Raw genomic sequence first — 16201 nt, forward strand, 5'->3', positions numbered from 1 at the left:
TGGAGTGTCATTGTCCTGTTCTTAGCTGATGTGTTCTTCTGCTGCTGTGGCCCATCTGCTTCACGGTACACAACACATTGAACATTCAGATATGCACTGTTCACACACATACACTCACAGGGTCAGTTTGAAGTTGCCAGTTGATTCAACATGCACACCTTGGAGGATGTGAGAAAAAAAGCAATAAAACTACATGGGGGATTTGTGAACTCCACATAGAAAACACTGGACTGACCCAGGACACAAGATACATAAGAGAGCAGCTCTAATCAGTACCCCATCACAAACAAACAACTCCATTGAAATGGCTTCGCCAACTTGTAGAAATGACTTCACTAACTAACTTGTGAGTAATGAAATAAAGAAGTAATGGAAACTAAAGTGCCTGATGAAACCCAGTGACACTGACAAGACATTGCCAGTCCCTAATTCTGTAAGAAAAACAATGTCATTAACTGAGCCACCCAGTTCACAGTTACTTACTGTCAAGAGTCATGACATGGCACGGGCTGCAGACTAGCACTGTAACTGCCATTGGCTCTCCCAAAACTAATGTGTTGCTGTTTCTTCTTGTATATTGTAACTACTGGACACCAACAAACTTTAAAGATTTTTACATATTTAAAATACAGTAAATAAATAAAAGTGAATAGTTTATCTGTAGTGAAGGAATGTCTGCAGAACCATAATATTGTATAACAATAATTTTCTATATAGTACCAATCAAACATTTGGATGCACCCTGAAATTTGCAGAGAAAATGTGGAGAAAACATGACTCCAGGATACCTTTGCCATGTCATCTTCTCTCGAATGCCAGTGCTGTATTGTCCATTTTAATCTTTTCTTTCTATTCACCAGTTTCAGATTTGGCTTTTTCTATAAGACTCTGTCTCTTAGGCGAACATCCTGAAGTCATCTTTTCAAAGTGGCAGACTGAGAACCTGTGAGGCATTTGTCTCTTAAACTACACACGCTGATGTACTTATCCTCTTATGCAGTTGTGCATTTGGGCCTTCCCCATTTTTTTTACGTCCAGGTTAAACCCAGTTTGCCATCTTCTCTCAAGACAGTAGTAGACACCATTGTATGAGTTCTTTAGTTCCTTGGCAATCTGTCACATTAAATAACCATCACTCTGCACAAAAAAAGTGAGAGGGTTGTTTCATTTTGGCCATTTTTTACCCAAAACTGAACTTTAGGAATTTCAGTACCTTGCAAACCAAGGGAACAGAATAACAGATTTCAGTGGTGCTAATAAAATTGCTATGGCCTCTTTAGTAACCAATTCATTTTTATACATGGCTAAATAAGGATAAGCTAAGGGAATGGATTATTAGGACACAGTAAGAATGGCTGCTGAAATTTGGATTTTGCAGTCATATGTGAATAATAAATGAAAAATGTATGTGGCAGTAATAGCCATTAGTAACATTAGTAGTATATTGGTGTAATTTTAAAGTCAATGTAATGGTACCTTGATAAAAATATCAGTTTTTTATCAAAACCATGTACATTTCTAGGCGTGGCTAAACTTTTGACTGGTACTATATATTAATTCATTCATTCCAGAAAATACTAATACATTCCCCAATGTGGTTTGGTGTTTTTATACATTATACATTATTACGATGTGTAAAATACGGATACAAAGGAGTCTAACAGTCCTGCCATTGAAATGTACGATAAAACACGGAGAAAAATCTTTACAGATTAAATCGACAATACTCCACCCCACACACTCTTAACCCTGCTTCTAAAATTCAGGTTCGTAGCCTCTGAACACACTGGGCAAGAATCAACGGGGTATGTATGACACGCCACCACCAGAATCAAGAAGCATACTGTACATTCTGGGTGGAGGAAAAAATACGCACAAAACAAAGAAGTGTGGAATTTGAATCCGAGAGACAGAACTGCTAACCACTGCACCACCGTGCCGCAAATTCAAACTACGGTACTGACTTTCCCAGCGCGAATCGTACAGTCAGATGTGGATTCCGTGTCACGCGATTAGGACACCGCTCAACTTCATGAATACCTTGTCACATGATAGAGGCACACAGCAGGCATTTTTTTTTTCAGACTCGTAAAGATGGTGCTGACCTCTTCAGCTTCATGGGGTATCCCGCATTGCGAAGACTGTTTCCGGGGTGAAAAGGTTTGGTAAAGTGACGCTAGAGCGACAAGGTTATTTCATTGCGAAAACGTGAGCTATGAGGGAAAAGCACGGTCTTCCTACCGGCATCTTTAAGGTGTGTAGTGCATATTCACAAAGAAACAAGAACGGGTTATTTGTTTTGTTTCGTCCTAGTAATCTTAGAGGAACTTTTAGCTTTTTGGTTTATTTTTTAAAAAGATGTGCATTAGCACATCAATTTGTATAACAGCGATGTAAATTTGAAATGCAGATATAATGTACAGTACATGGACCGCGGCACTGTCATTTTTTATAACTAAGACACTAGTTTCATAATTGGTAAATATTTTAAGCACATTTTTTCTAACTTTACTTAATATTGCTAATGGTAATTAGTAGTTTGGCTTCTATTATTGAACGTTTATATAGCAAGGTACCGGACAAATTTAGGATTACATTATCGTGAGTCTAAAGATCCTCGATTGTGATAGAAACCTGTCATTTTTTACTCTCTAATAGAGTTTCATAGAGGGCTAGAGCTTTAGTAAAGGATCAAAAATAAATTTATATTTGTAATCACTGACCTTGAAATTGTTTGATACCCCACATCCTACTGTTTGAAATTTGTCATTTTTGAATTTCTTAGAGATTAAGGACCATGGGTAGTAATCAAATGTCAAAAATACTGTCGCATTCGTGATCAGTAACCTCAAAAGAGCATAACACGACACTCAACATGCCTCTCTACGTTATCGCTCTCAAATATTTGAAAGCTTTCTGAAAAGGTTTAACTTTGACTACCGTATCCCATTAAGGGGTGGACCCCAGGGGTCGCTAATGTGGCCTGCACAACTTCATGTAATTCTGATAATTTTTGTTGAAGACATCTATTGGTTTACTCTTTATCTTAAGGGTGTAATGTCCTACAAAAAATATCCTTCAAAAATGAAATAATAATCAGCGTTTTTCAGGTCTAGGAGGTTAAAAATCGGGGGAACACCAAAAAGTTCAACGCTTTGCATAACTAGACATCAAGTCAAGTGAAACAGTGTATAGTATGTGGGGGTTTTCTCACACTGGTAAGTCAGGAGGAGCTGGACATAAAAAAATGCTGAAGTGATTTCAAAGCATTTGTAAATAATTGTTAAAAACACAATAAGAGCTTTCTTCTGTAAAAATGTAGTCAACATTTCCTTGTTCACAAAAGAAGCCTCTGTTGTAGTACTAGTAGTAGTAGTAAAAAACTGCAGCGGCATGCTTTATTTCACAACAACAACATTTATTTATATAGCACATTTTCATACAAACAGTAGCTCAAAGTGCTTTACATATTAAAGAATAGAAAAATGAAAGACATAATTATAAAAAATAAATCAACATTAACATCGAATACAATTCACAACAAACACTGTCCCAAATCACTTTCTTTCAATGGAGTAACAAGAGTTTGATGGGCCCTAATGCAAATAATACACCCCCACCCCAGTGAAATTAAATTCAATCTAATTAAAAATGTCCAATGAGATATGTCAAACATATCTACATAAAAGGGCAATAGTCCTAATTGAGCTTTATGGACTTGTTGGAATAAGAACTCCGTTAATCTTTTATTTTAGATGTCAGGTCGCCAGGCATGTTAATAATAAAGCCATTTGAAATAACCATATAATCACCCTGGACCCCATAGGCCCTGGTACAGCTGCTCTGTCTGCAATGCCTGTAAAGCACCAAATATTTAAAAATCATTTAATGTACATACTAGATTAACATTTAGAATATGTCATTATAACAAATATACAGTACATTTAGATTAATAATAATAGTGATTAATTATATTTATGTAGTGCTTTTCTAGCTACTCAACATAAGTGCATTACACAGATAACTGGAGAAATACTTTGCTGCCAATGTGCAGCATCCACCTGAATGATGTAATGTAAGCCATTATTGTGCCGGTACACTCACCAAACATTACCTTTTAGGTGGTGAAGTAGTGAAAGAGATAGTTAGCCAATAAGGGAAAGGGGATGAGCCAGGACATTGGGACATACCCTATACCAGGGATGGTGAACTCCAGGCCTAGAGTGCAGCAGTGGCTGCAGGTTTTCATTCTTACCATCTTCTTAATTAGTGACCATTTTTTGCTGCTGATTACTTCTTTTAATTAACGACTCAGGCCCCATAGTTTTTTCTTTTTCTTTAATTTGCAGCTAAACAATAATGAGACAGAAAACAAGCCACCACATGACCAGCTCCCCTGTGCCCATTACATAATATCTGAAATTAAAGAGAGGTGATGGTCTTGGTGAGGCTGATCTCTCAGGTCACCAAAACATTTTGATGGTGCTCTTAGAAAGAACAGAAAAACAACAGTTTTTGAAATGTGTGCTGTGGCAGAATGAGAGCAGCAACAAGCCATGGAATTAAATAATGGGTTTAATTAACAGCAAGAATTGGCTTCTCATTAAGAAAGTGATTGGAGTGAAATTGGTTGGAGTTTGAAGCCCCAGTTTAGCTGGTCATCTGTTAGCTTGTTTCACATCTCATTTCTGCTTGGCTGTCATTTAATTAAGAAAGGAATCAATTCAGAGAGCTAAACTCTTCTAAAAGGACTATTAAAGTGATGGGGAAAAAGTTAATTAGCAGTGAAAACTGGTCACTGATTAGGAAAAGGGTTAGATTGAAAACCTGTAGCCACTGCGGCACTCCAGGCCTGGAGTTTGCTACCCCTGCCCTATACTTTAAATATACCGAGAAAGCTTTTATTACTACATAGAGATAGAACCTTGGTTTTACATCTCATTTGAAGGATAACACCTTTCTTACAGCACAGTGTCCCTATCACTGCACTCTGGAATTGGTATTCACACACACAGACCACAGGGTAAGCTCCCCCTGCTGGCCTCACCATCACCTCTTGCAGCAGGGGGAGCTTACCCTACTAGCTTACAAGTTCAGGTACATCAGAATTGGTAATATACTATTTATTTATTTAAATTTGAGCAGAGAGTGGTTGAATGACTTGATTATTGTCACAGAGTGAAGACAAGGTGAGACTTTATCATCGTTCTGGTGGTTTAAAGGCCAGTGCGTTAGCCACTGAGGTGTGTTCAGAGGCCTGTTTCACAGCTTGGAATCAAAAACTGAAAAATAGAATACATTTCTGCTTGTCTGTGATAGGGGAGGTGAGTCACTAGGTATGCTGAAATACAGTTGAGATGCCATGCAGGGATATATAGAGAAGCCAGTGACTGCAGGTAATAAGAAGCAGAGCTGAGAACCTGATCCTAGTAACATTTGGAAGCCAGGGAGAATGTGAAGGAAATGCACAGTTTAGGATGAACTTATTATAGTGTTTGAACAGGCAGGTTTAGTGGATCACGCAGCAAATCACAAATATATTTTGAAATGTTAAATACTGATAAACTAATTTGCTGAGCATCAGAGAAAAACAGTAAACATTTCACCTTGTATTTACATTCATCCAGTTACACTCTGAGTCTAGTTGACAAGTATCGCAAGGCTAAAATAGGAGAAGATGAATATAAGACAGGAAGCAAACCTAAATTAAGTGACAGCCCACACCTCCACCCACAATAGGTCAAGTCAGTAACAGTGGCCTGACAGGTATTTTTGTTTTATGGTCTTGTGAGAAATCAACAGGCTGATCTTCACAGTGTTATGACCGAAAGCACGGATGCTTGCATTTAACCAGATAGATGCTGTGGCATGGTAACGTTGTCTGTTTGTTTGTATAGGTTTTAATTCATGTATTCTAGTTTCTTGTCCATGGACCCAAAGACTTGTAGGTTAGGTTAACTGGCAACTCTAGGGAAAAAAAAAATTGGCCCCAGTGCATTTGTGTACAAGTTTGTTATATGAAGGATGGGTACTCTGTCCAGGTTTGGTTCCTGCTTTGCATACAGAGGATAAGCCCCAGCCCATAGTGAAGTGTAGATTAAGCATGTTTTATAATGTGTATACCTATAATGTTTTTGTGTAGCCTGTGGATTATAATTAGTGAATATGTCAATGTGAAGTTTGGTGGGACTGTCTCCAAGGGCTTTGGTTTCCTTGACGAGGCCAATCACAAATGATAAGGAGTTAGTGTGTTTAAATTGTCAAAAGGTGAATGTGTAAGTATGCTGTTTGAGGTGAACCTCCCTGTATTTCATCAGTTACTATTAACTGGCTATGTCTACACTGTATCCCGTGAAAGTGTGTTTAGACTGTGGATACATAGACTACTTGGTGGGAACAGAAAATGAAGTGGTAACTTTTTAGTGTTGAGCAGACTTTGGAATATTTGAGAAAAAAAAGAAAAAGTCTTATTTCTATAATTTTACTTTAGATATACTGTAGAGTCTCAGCTTTACTTTAGATCAAATGGTTCTGACCCTGGGGTGCACAAACCTATTTTGAAGGCGTAAGGAATTTTTAAATAGTTGTTTAAAAAATGTACATTTAAATAGACAACTGGTTTCAAAATCTTTATATCATCTTTATAAAAAACCGACATGTAGGAGTGAGAGGCCCACTCACAAGAGATTAATTTAGAATTGACAATTAAAATATATGTGAAAGGAGAACCAATGTAGCTGGAGGTAAACCCACATAGAAGTGGAAAGAATATGCAATCTCTGCACAAGAACAATAACCCGGTGCTTTAGACTCAGACTCATAAGTGATAAGCACCTAAACCACCATGCTACCATTGTAATATTTTAGATATGAAGCTGAACATATTATGTACAAACTAAAGTGTAATTTAGATGAAATATTTCCTTTAATTTCCGGAAACTACTTCATTCAAATGTATAGTCACAAGGGATGCATCTATCACATATTTGAAAATATTATGAAAAAGTTTGATTGGTGTATACTAAAAAAGGGCAACTATATAAAACTTGGGTTAGAAAAAATAATTGCAGTTACACAGTGTTATAGTCACTTCACCAAGGGCCTAGATTTGACCATACTGCATATTGGTACGTTTAGGTTTGTCTGGTATGAACAAATAAGGGTGTGGGCGTGCATTCGTGTGTCTTCTTGTACTTAGTTTGTGATCATGACTTGCACCTGATATTGATGGAATCTGCTGCTGCTCTCTGTGACCTTGTCATGGAAACAATTCCAAAATTATTCAGATCTGCCTAGTGCATAACATTTCCTACATAAGGGTGGGACTTTAGTAGAAAAAAAAATACAAATTCTTTAAGTTCAGAGCACAAAGTGTTCTGTATTAATTTTGCTAAAAAAACATGACTTCCAGCAATTGACAGGCACAGCTGAAACTGTGCTATTAGGATTCAGTGATTTTCTTTGGAGTTGTTGTAACCCAGTATACTGACAGACACACAGATATCACTTTGGAAGTGTTTTTTAAAGCATATAAATCTGTTGTACTATGCATATGTGCCTGTATGTGTGTGCAGGAACAGATTAACTGTAACTTAATTGCACTATATTATTTTTAGTTATTTGTTCTTAGATTGTGGTTGTATAATTGCTCAACAGCAATTGAATATTAACTTGTGTACTTCTGCTGGCAGGTTTTTTTAATATGAGAGTGTTCATTTGTCATGTTTTTAATAATGACTTTTATTATTATTTTTTAACTCGGCCAATTTAGAGTAATTAAGCAGAGGTGTGTCTGTTGACTACATTGCTAAAATAAAGGACAAAAGGATTTGCATTTCGTTTTCAGAAAAAATATATGCAGATGGAGTCTGGTTAGTAAGCATCGAAAATTCATTATAATGTTCCAAGAATAAATATTTTTGAACATGGTGCTTTTGAAAAACTTAGAATATCCACAACACAAACATATGTCTGTGTACGTAATTGCTAATATTGAATTGGTCATGAAGCAGGTCAACAAACTTCTTTTGATTTTGGCTCATATAATGGTGTTGGCTTCAGCTAGCCTTTTAACTATGGAACATATTTCTTCATTGTAATAATTTGTAGTACTGTATTTTAATGATCTTCAGGGAATTACTTCTGAAACAGCAGCAGCAGCGGTCACTTTAGACTGACAGCTATGGATGACTTTTGAAGTCAGCATGGGACAGCCCTCTGACACTGTAGAAGCAGGCAGAAGGATCATGTTCTTCTACATGAAATTGTAAAAAGTCAAAGGTGAGTGCTGCTAGTTTGGTTGCCTTAGGGTGCGACCTGCTGAATGAATTACTAAATTCACTGTGTGGTGGCAGTTTTTATTATGTGGTGCCCACGCATATTTCATTGGGCAAGCATATTTGTATCTATGTATCTATGTATATTTATGTATCTACAGTATTTCACATTCCCATTTATTAAATACGTCTCCCACTAGTTTGCCAAATATGATTTTGTTATCTGTTTGTGTATATTTACAGTATTTGTATATGTTTAGAGCGAGTGAAGGATATAATTATGTTATAGAATCAGACATTGAATGAAATCTGAGTTAAAAGAGATTAAAACAAGATTTTTTATGGACTAAAAAGTTTGTACAATTTTTTGAAGCATTGTTAATGAACTTTTTAATAGATACATTTAGTTTATAGAAGTACTCGCTCAATTTTTTATCATATAATTTTAAATTTTCCCCTTTTCTGTGGAACGTAATGAAATTCTGCTAATAATTTAAATATTTATATAAGTGCTAACCTCTTTATGTAAAATTCAATTAAATAATACCATTGACAACAGTGATGGTTGTATTACTAAAATAGAAATACGGTTAAATTGAACCTAAAACCTTTCAGTTATTATAACCAAAACCAAAAGAATGACTTCACAGTGATTATGTACTTATCACATTGCTCGTCAGTGTATCTTGTTTACATACGGTATTAAAAATCTAATCATAATTTGAATAAAAAAAGCCCACCTGTCCATCAAAACTTGCTCATGCAGTGTCAGGATTACAGGAAGCAGGTTCCTATCTTGACAGCAGTTTCTTTTTTTATTATATTAGTTTTCATTAACTGTTTTTTTGACTAAATCAGCCTAAAGCACGATGCCTTCACCACAGGTCCATACAACACTTATTCATATCTAATACAGTTCATTTTTATATATATTGAGGATTTAGTCATAAACAATATGGTCTTAGTCAAACTTGTTTACACATTTAAGTTTGGCATTAACCAGGGACCTAAATAAGAATGTAGATGCTGTTTGTTTGCACGTTATTAGTAAGGCTGAATAGTTGTTAGGAATTTGTCTTGGTGTTAGATCCATACACATATCAAGGTACATACAAACAACACAATATACAATACATGACACCAACACAACATTATATAAAGTAGTAATGAAAAACACTGTGCATTAAACACAAATAAGTACAACAATATGTAAAGTAAAATGACACTCCTGCCTAGTAATATATCAAGTATCAAGTCCATAAAATATTAACAGAAAATGAGCAGAAAATTAAAAAAAAACATAATTTAGCTTGGATGGAAGATTTAGAAACCAGCAAAAGGCAGATAAATCAGAGACTGTGTTTAACCATAGTGGCTGCACTAGAAAAGAAACTACTGATATGTGTAGTAGTTCTTGCCTTTAGTGACTGGTAACATTTCCTCGGTCTTTAATGTGTGGTCATTAATAATGTTTCGGGCATGTTTCCTGACCCATGATATATACAGCGCCTCTGTGGAGTCCAGTTTCAGGCCTACAATCTTTTCTGCTGTCTGAATAACATGCTGCAGTTTGTTTCAAGCACGCAGATGTATTGCAATAACAGACTGTTATGGAGAAACTGTACCAGCACTGATTAGGACAGGTTACATTTTTTAAGATGATGGAGAATAAACATACGTTGCTGAGCTTTTTTGATAAGAGCAGTTACTTTTTCATATTAGTTCAGACTGCGAGTGATAGGTTTGCCAAAAATTTAAATGTGAATTTTTCAGGGATTGTTGAAACATTTTATTGGGTTTTCCATAAATTATTGCTTGCTTTAATTTGTGTATTATCATTAACTCATTTTCAAGCTTCTTAAAAGTATTTAAATGGTTTTGAACTATGAAGGGACTCTACAAAGTTTAAAAAGAAAGGCTTATCATACAAATATGTGCTGAGATCTTTGGTTATTTTTCTCATTGATATAATCCATTTGCTTTTTGTTTCCTCAGTTTAATGTTGCTTGTGTCCTTCAGAGTGAATGAAGCATAGCAGAATTAACTTTAATAATTTCTCATAATGTGGTGACTAATAATATTATGATGCCTTAACACAGGCAATATTGTCTTGGCTGGTTTATAGACCTTCTCACCTCAATAGAAGTGAATTAAAATATATTGTTCTTTAATTTTGTTTTGATAACTAAAATGTAACTGTCGAATAATCCATTACACATTAAATGTGAATAAAAAGTCTTATAGAAATAAAAGCAGAAAAATGAATATCTTACACAACACATAAAACTCTTACACAGTAGGAAAAATGTTTCATGATTGCATGATTAATGGTTGTGATAAATTACTGAAAAAGGTAATGAGAAGTCAAGCAAAATGACACCTTTTAGTGGCTAACTAAAAGGATTACAGTATGCAAGCTTTTGAGACAACTCAGACCCCTTATTCAGGCAAGATCTTGCAAGCCATTTTTTCATATTGCATGGAAGATTTTGCATGTTTAACGTTTCTACAATGCACATGGAGTAGTAAAGTTTACTGAATCCTTGTAATATTTAGCAAACAAATTAAAATGTATGGGCATTTGGCAAGCATTGTTAATTTTCTTTTTTCTCTTGTTTTGCTACAGTGTACTTTGAGTGAATAGCTTTTTAATCTGCTTGCTATGGCGAGCCCAGTGGTAGCAGTTAACCATTTACTGCGAGGAATTGCTGGAAGTTTCAGAGGGCAACATACATCTGTGCTGTGGAGGCCCAGAGTATTGTGTAACTGCATACTACATAGGTGGGTCTGGAAAATGTTGGTCATTGTTATAGTCATATGGTGGTTTTTGTTATTGTTCACAAAAGCCTGATTCATGATTCCTGGGCACAGCACCCTAACTGTCAATACTTTTATGGTGACCTAAACCCAGGCAACATGAGATTTTCTTTTTGGTGGTTGGTGCACATAAGGTATGCAAGACTTTTTACAGGCATGTTCAAGTAGTACATTTCCTTACTAATTCTTTCAGGTCTGCTGTTCATTCTCTTATTATTTTGGATAGTTTACTTTAAATTCATTGTCATGTATATGACAGAATATTGAAATGCTTCACTTCACAGTACTAGTAGGTCACATGAGTCTTTGAAAATAGTCACATTTATGTGTGTGTCTTTTTCTTCTAATAGAAAAATGTCATCAAGAAGAAAAGTTGACCATCTAGAGAGGACTGCACACAATCTGAGGCATGAGGTTAGGATACCCTAAAACTGAGTAATATACAATGTACAATTGATATTTTTTTGTTATATAAAAGGTCAAATGTCTGATTGTTACTTTAGCATTTTTTAAGATGTTCTTACATCTTCCTCCTCCTTCTTTTATAATAAAACAGTGGTGTTTATGTTTCTAGAATATATGAAATTTACATTTTTTCAGTCTAACAAAGATGTACTTCTTTTGTGTTGCTTCTTTAAAAATAGTACACTTACTTTAGCAGTGACCTTAACAGTGTTTGTTACGCAGTTTACAAATACATATAGGGATTTTTTTTTGTTTTTTAAACAGAATGTGCATTTTAATCATTGGTTATTTTTTACATGGCAGGTTATTTCTCAAGCAACAATATGTGGGATTACAAATGAATCTGACAGAGTCAAAAGGATTCGCCTAGCAGTAGCAAATAAGGAATTTACTTTTAAAGCAGGGCAGTGGTAAGTTGTGCTGGTGTATTTTTCTCTAAAATGTATTTAATAGTATTACAGAAACATCATTACTTATTAGTAGTTATATTCTGGTTAATTCACCAGATTCTTTAAATAAATGTTAATTAGACTAGTTTTTTGTGTTTTAACTATTAATGTGAAAGGAAGAATCATTCTTCAGTTACTTCAGAACTTATTTTTAAATTAAAAAACAGTGTTTATAATCCATTATATGTAGTGTTAAAGTTTATTTATATTGGTGTAATTCATAAGTATTCAAGAAATAATGTAACTAGCCAACACATAGTAGTTCAGACTTGAAATGACACAGTATGTTGTTTTTAACAGTTATCTATACCTATCTAAACACAAATCTACAATCTCTAGGGATTGTACATCATTAATCTGTTTGAAAGTTGAGCTAAGCAGAGGTCAGTGAAGTTTATCTTTTAAAGATCTTGGAGCTGGAGACTGAAGGTGCAGCGCTTTACTACAGTATATGTATTATAGGTACTCTGAGAAACAACTACAAATAATCATGCACTATGTTGTTATTTGTTTTATTCCTATGTCTAGGAAGATGATTTGATAACAAGTATGTCATGTTTTTCAGAGACATATCGAATGTGACATATTTATTTAACAAGTTTTCTGAACTTGCATTTCATACAGTGTTGTCAAAGGAAGCCAAATAAGTACATTCATACTTATGTCCATACTCAGTCATGGCATAAGGGTGGATTTTGGGAGACACCAGAGAATGATCTAAATGATCATGGAAATAACAAAACAAGTTCCTTATTAAAGAAACCCCAGCTGGGGTTAAAACTACATCCATGTGTTAAGGATTGGAAGCACTACCCAGTTAATGCCAGTTTACCACTGTTTACTCTCACACATACATTACCCATTAAGATTGCTGAAAGTACAAACCCTGCCTCCCTTTTTAATCACTGGCATGGAGATTTTCTTGTGTTTCTTGTTCCATAAAAATAACAATATAATACTACTTCCTAAAATAAATAGTATAGATATTAGATACTATCTTATATATAAATGTCTACGCATGGAGTGTGTGTGTCTGTCTGGCCTGGAAGTGAGAGGCGGAGACAGGGTAAGGGCTCCGGCTCCTAGGTTACAGAAAACTCGCTTAGCCGCTAATAACACAAGCGAAGCCAGCATGTCAGCAAAACAAAACCTCTGAAGAAAGACAAAGTCGCTTAGCTGCTAACATCGGTAAAATGGTATCCTTTTTGAAGTTTGATATAATTATAGCAGCTAAATTTCATGGATGCATTTTAAGGAATGTATTTAGAGGTTTCATGGGCATTTATATACTTTTACTGGCATTTATAATATCTTGAACCAAGGTTTTTGGATAGGAAACTGAATAGAATAGGTTTTATTTTATGCCTGCAATTTTATTAAATCTCTGTAATCTCTCTATATATTATTGTACAATTGATGGCAAATGGTTTTATGAACACCTAAACATACTCACAATACAGTCTTTCTTAAGAAATTTTGTAAATTTAGAAATGATTGTGAAATAAATTCTAAACTTCTAGGTTTTGTCCAAATTACAGTGAACCTCTAGAGTAATATTCAATAAATACATGAATTAAAATGTAAACATTTTTGCCAGTATAGACCTTGTTATTTCTGGTGAAAAGCTTTGATGGCATTATAACAATGACCAAGCTGGATGGTGGTTCAGTTACTATTTCTTTGTTTTGCTACACGTAATAGAAGATAAACCAACATTAAAATAATCTTAAATATTGTATCATTCTGTTTCACATCACTTTTGAGGGAGCTATTAGGTAATCTATCAGTAAGCTAAAGGTGAACATTTGCTGATCTGAAACAAGTAAGCATGTATAAATCAATGAGGTAGAAGGAAAAAAAAATAAAGTGCTTCTGAATGGTCAAGTTCAGACCTAACCGTCATTAAGATGTTATGCCTAAAAACATACAATTGCAACTGAAATAAACCATTGAAGAAGTAGGCCTACACTCATCCTCTGCATTTTGAGAGACTGAGCAATAACCACAGGAAGTATGTGATTGCATTTTTTGCTCATGAAGGTGACATAACCCTATTGAGTGTTTGGACGTAATTACTTTTTCACAGGAGTCCATGAATATGGCATACATTTCTTCAAAAAATAATATTTTTTGTGTTGTTTATTCTGCAAGGATCTCCTTTGTCATGTTATAGTTATGGGTCTTTAAACATTCATTGTGAAGATAATATAGTAAATCAAATGGAAGATAAATACTTTTTTCTCTTAAAATTTTTTTTTTTAATTTATGCATTTTTCATAATTTGGTATACTGCAAACATTTTTTTAAAATAAAAATAATTTTTTAAGTTAACATTGCTATTTTTTATGTTTTGACTTAAAGAAAATTACACCTGATTGAATAAATCTTTTGCTACCATAAGAGGGAGCTGTAGTTATTAAAAATAGGCATTAATGCTTGCTTTAATAAACAAAGCAGCTGTAGATATTTTAAAATTATTGATTAAAGCGTAGTATTTTCATAACAGTGTGTGTATGTACCATATACATACATTTCTCAAGTGTGCAAGTGTTTTTAGTTTGCTTTTTTAAACAGTTTATGAGGTCTAAGTTGTCCCTCAGTGAGTGATTGTGGGGATGTGTGTTATTGGTTGCCTTGCACCAATCAAGATAGCCTCTAATTTCCCTTTATTCCTTTGTTGAATAAAGTGGTTTTAGAAAATTAATGATTTTGTAAATGCTCAATAAAATATTGTATGGAAGGAATAAAAAAAAAATCTAATTCTACCTTAATTTCCCCTCTTTTATTAAATAATAATTATACTGTATATTACTCCTTCGTTTGCCCCTTTTTATTACATTAATTTCAGGAAACACTTTGTTTTGGAAATATTCTTTGAGCTTTCCTAATTGGTTTAGTATTGTTTACTGTCATGTTTTATATGTTCTTCATGTTCAAGTGCTTTGTGTTCAATTTTCTATAAAGGTGTAGCTACTTAGATTTGTGTACATGTGAAAGTATAAAAGTAGGCACATAGCTTTAATCCTAGGCAAACCACCAGTAGATGATATTTAGATTACTTGTACTAACAAAATGAAATACTGAAGAGAAAATAAGCATGTATAGTTCAGTACAGTTCATGTAGTTTGATAAGCATTTCTCAGTTGGCCATGTGTTTCCATTATAGCTCTTCAAATGTGATCTTGCAGTGTGAATTCCAATTTTGTAGTCTGGAAAAAATCTATTTTTAACTGATACAAGACTTATTCATTTAAAAAACGTTTTTTATAATACTTGGCTTTGGTTTTATAATAGATTATTATTTTGATTATATGAGGCTATCAAAGAAAGGATAAAATGTTTATGGTACAGGTGAGGCTGAAGTAATTATGCCTTCACAATGTAGTACGGTTGTAGATTGGCAGACAAAAATATCTTTAATAGGTATGTATCAATTAAAAATTTGGGCAGTAGTGCAGTGTACTAGCCAATTATAAGAGCTATAAAGTTAAGGAGAAAAAATATAGCAATTTAAGCATTGTTTAGATTATCTCTGTCCGTGTTATTAAAGTATGTTTTATTCTGGGACCAACGCATGTGTACGCTGATGTGTGTGAAAAACTAAAAAGAAGCCAGAAATGTAAATCCATGGGATAAGACATTTCTTGTTGCTTTATGAAACTGGCAGAAGTTATGAGAATGCTGTACGATATAATATTTTGGCAGTCACATTTTAGACCAATGTTGTGGCTAAGCAGAAACTGTTTAGTCTAACTAGTTTGTTTGTTTGCTATTAGCTGATTGATCCAAGTATAACAAAGTTGTTGCTTAAAAGCCAAAAGAGAACTTATTTCAACACAACTGGGTTCTAGGCTAATACTACTTTCTTTAAACAAATGGTTGCTGTTTTCCGTTTTAAGTGCATTTCAATTAGTTCCTAATGGTGTCCTCAGGTAGTATTTTTTATTGTTTTCAGTAGGGAATTTTTCTTCTAAAATTCTAGAAACCATGGTATATAAATATACATTTTTCTATAATTCATTAAAGCTGCCTTCATGCCTTTAAAATCTCCACCACCCCCACAACAACCCCCACTATCTAGTCCAGCATTGAATGTGTTCTACCAACTGCCGAACATAGTACAACTCCTAAAGAAATTCCATTCCCTACTAATTTCTCTCTCTCTCCTTACCCTGGCCTCACTGTTTATCTCCA

At 34.4% G+C, this 16201-nt stretch overlaps 1 long non-coding RNA gene across 1 annotated transcript; it reads left to right on the top strand.

Moving 5' to 3' along the window:
* Window positions 1–2099: 2099 nt before the first annotated feature.
* Window positions 2100–11963, top strand: LOC120515789. The gene is made up of 5 exons (XR_005630705.1): window positions 2100–2254; window positions 8133–8280; window positions 10903–11057; window positions 11444–11507; window positions 11862–11963. It is a non-coding gene; the product is annotated as an uncharacterized LOC120515789 (long non-coding RNA).
* The last annotated feature ends 4238 nt before the right edge of the window (window positions 11964–16201 follow it).

The sequence above is a fragment of the Polypterus senegalus genome, chromosome 15 (assembly GCF_016835505.1).
Source record: "Polypterus senegalus isolate Bchr_013 chromosome 15, ASM1683550v1, whole genome shotgun sequence".
Taxonomy (NCBI): domain Eukaryota; kingdom Metazoa; phylum Chordata; class Cladistia; order Polypteriformes; family Polypteridae; genus Polypterus; species Polypterus senegalus.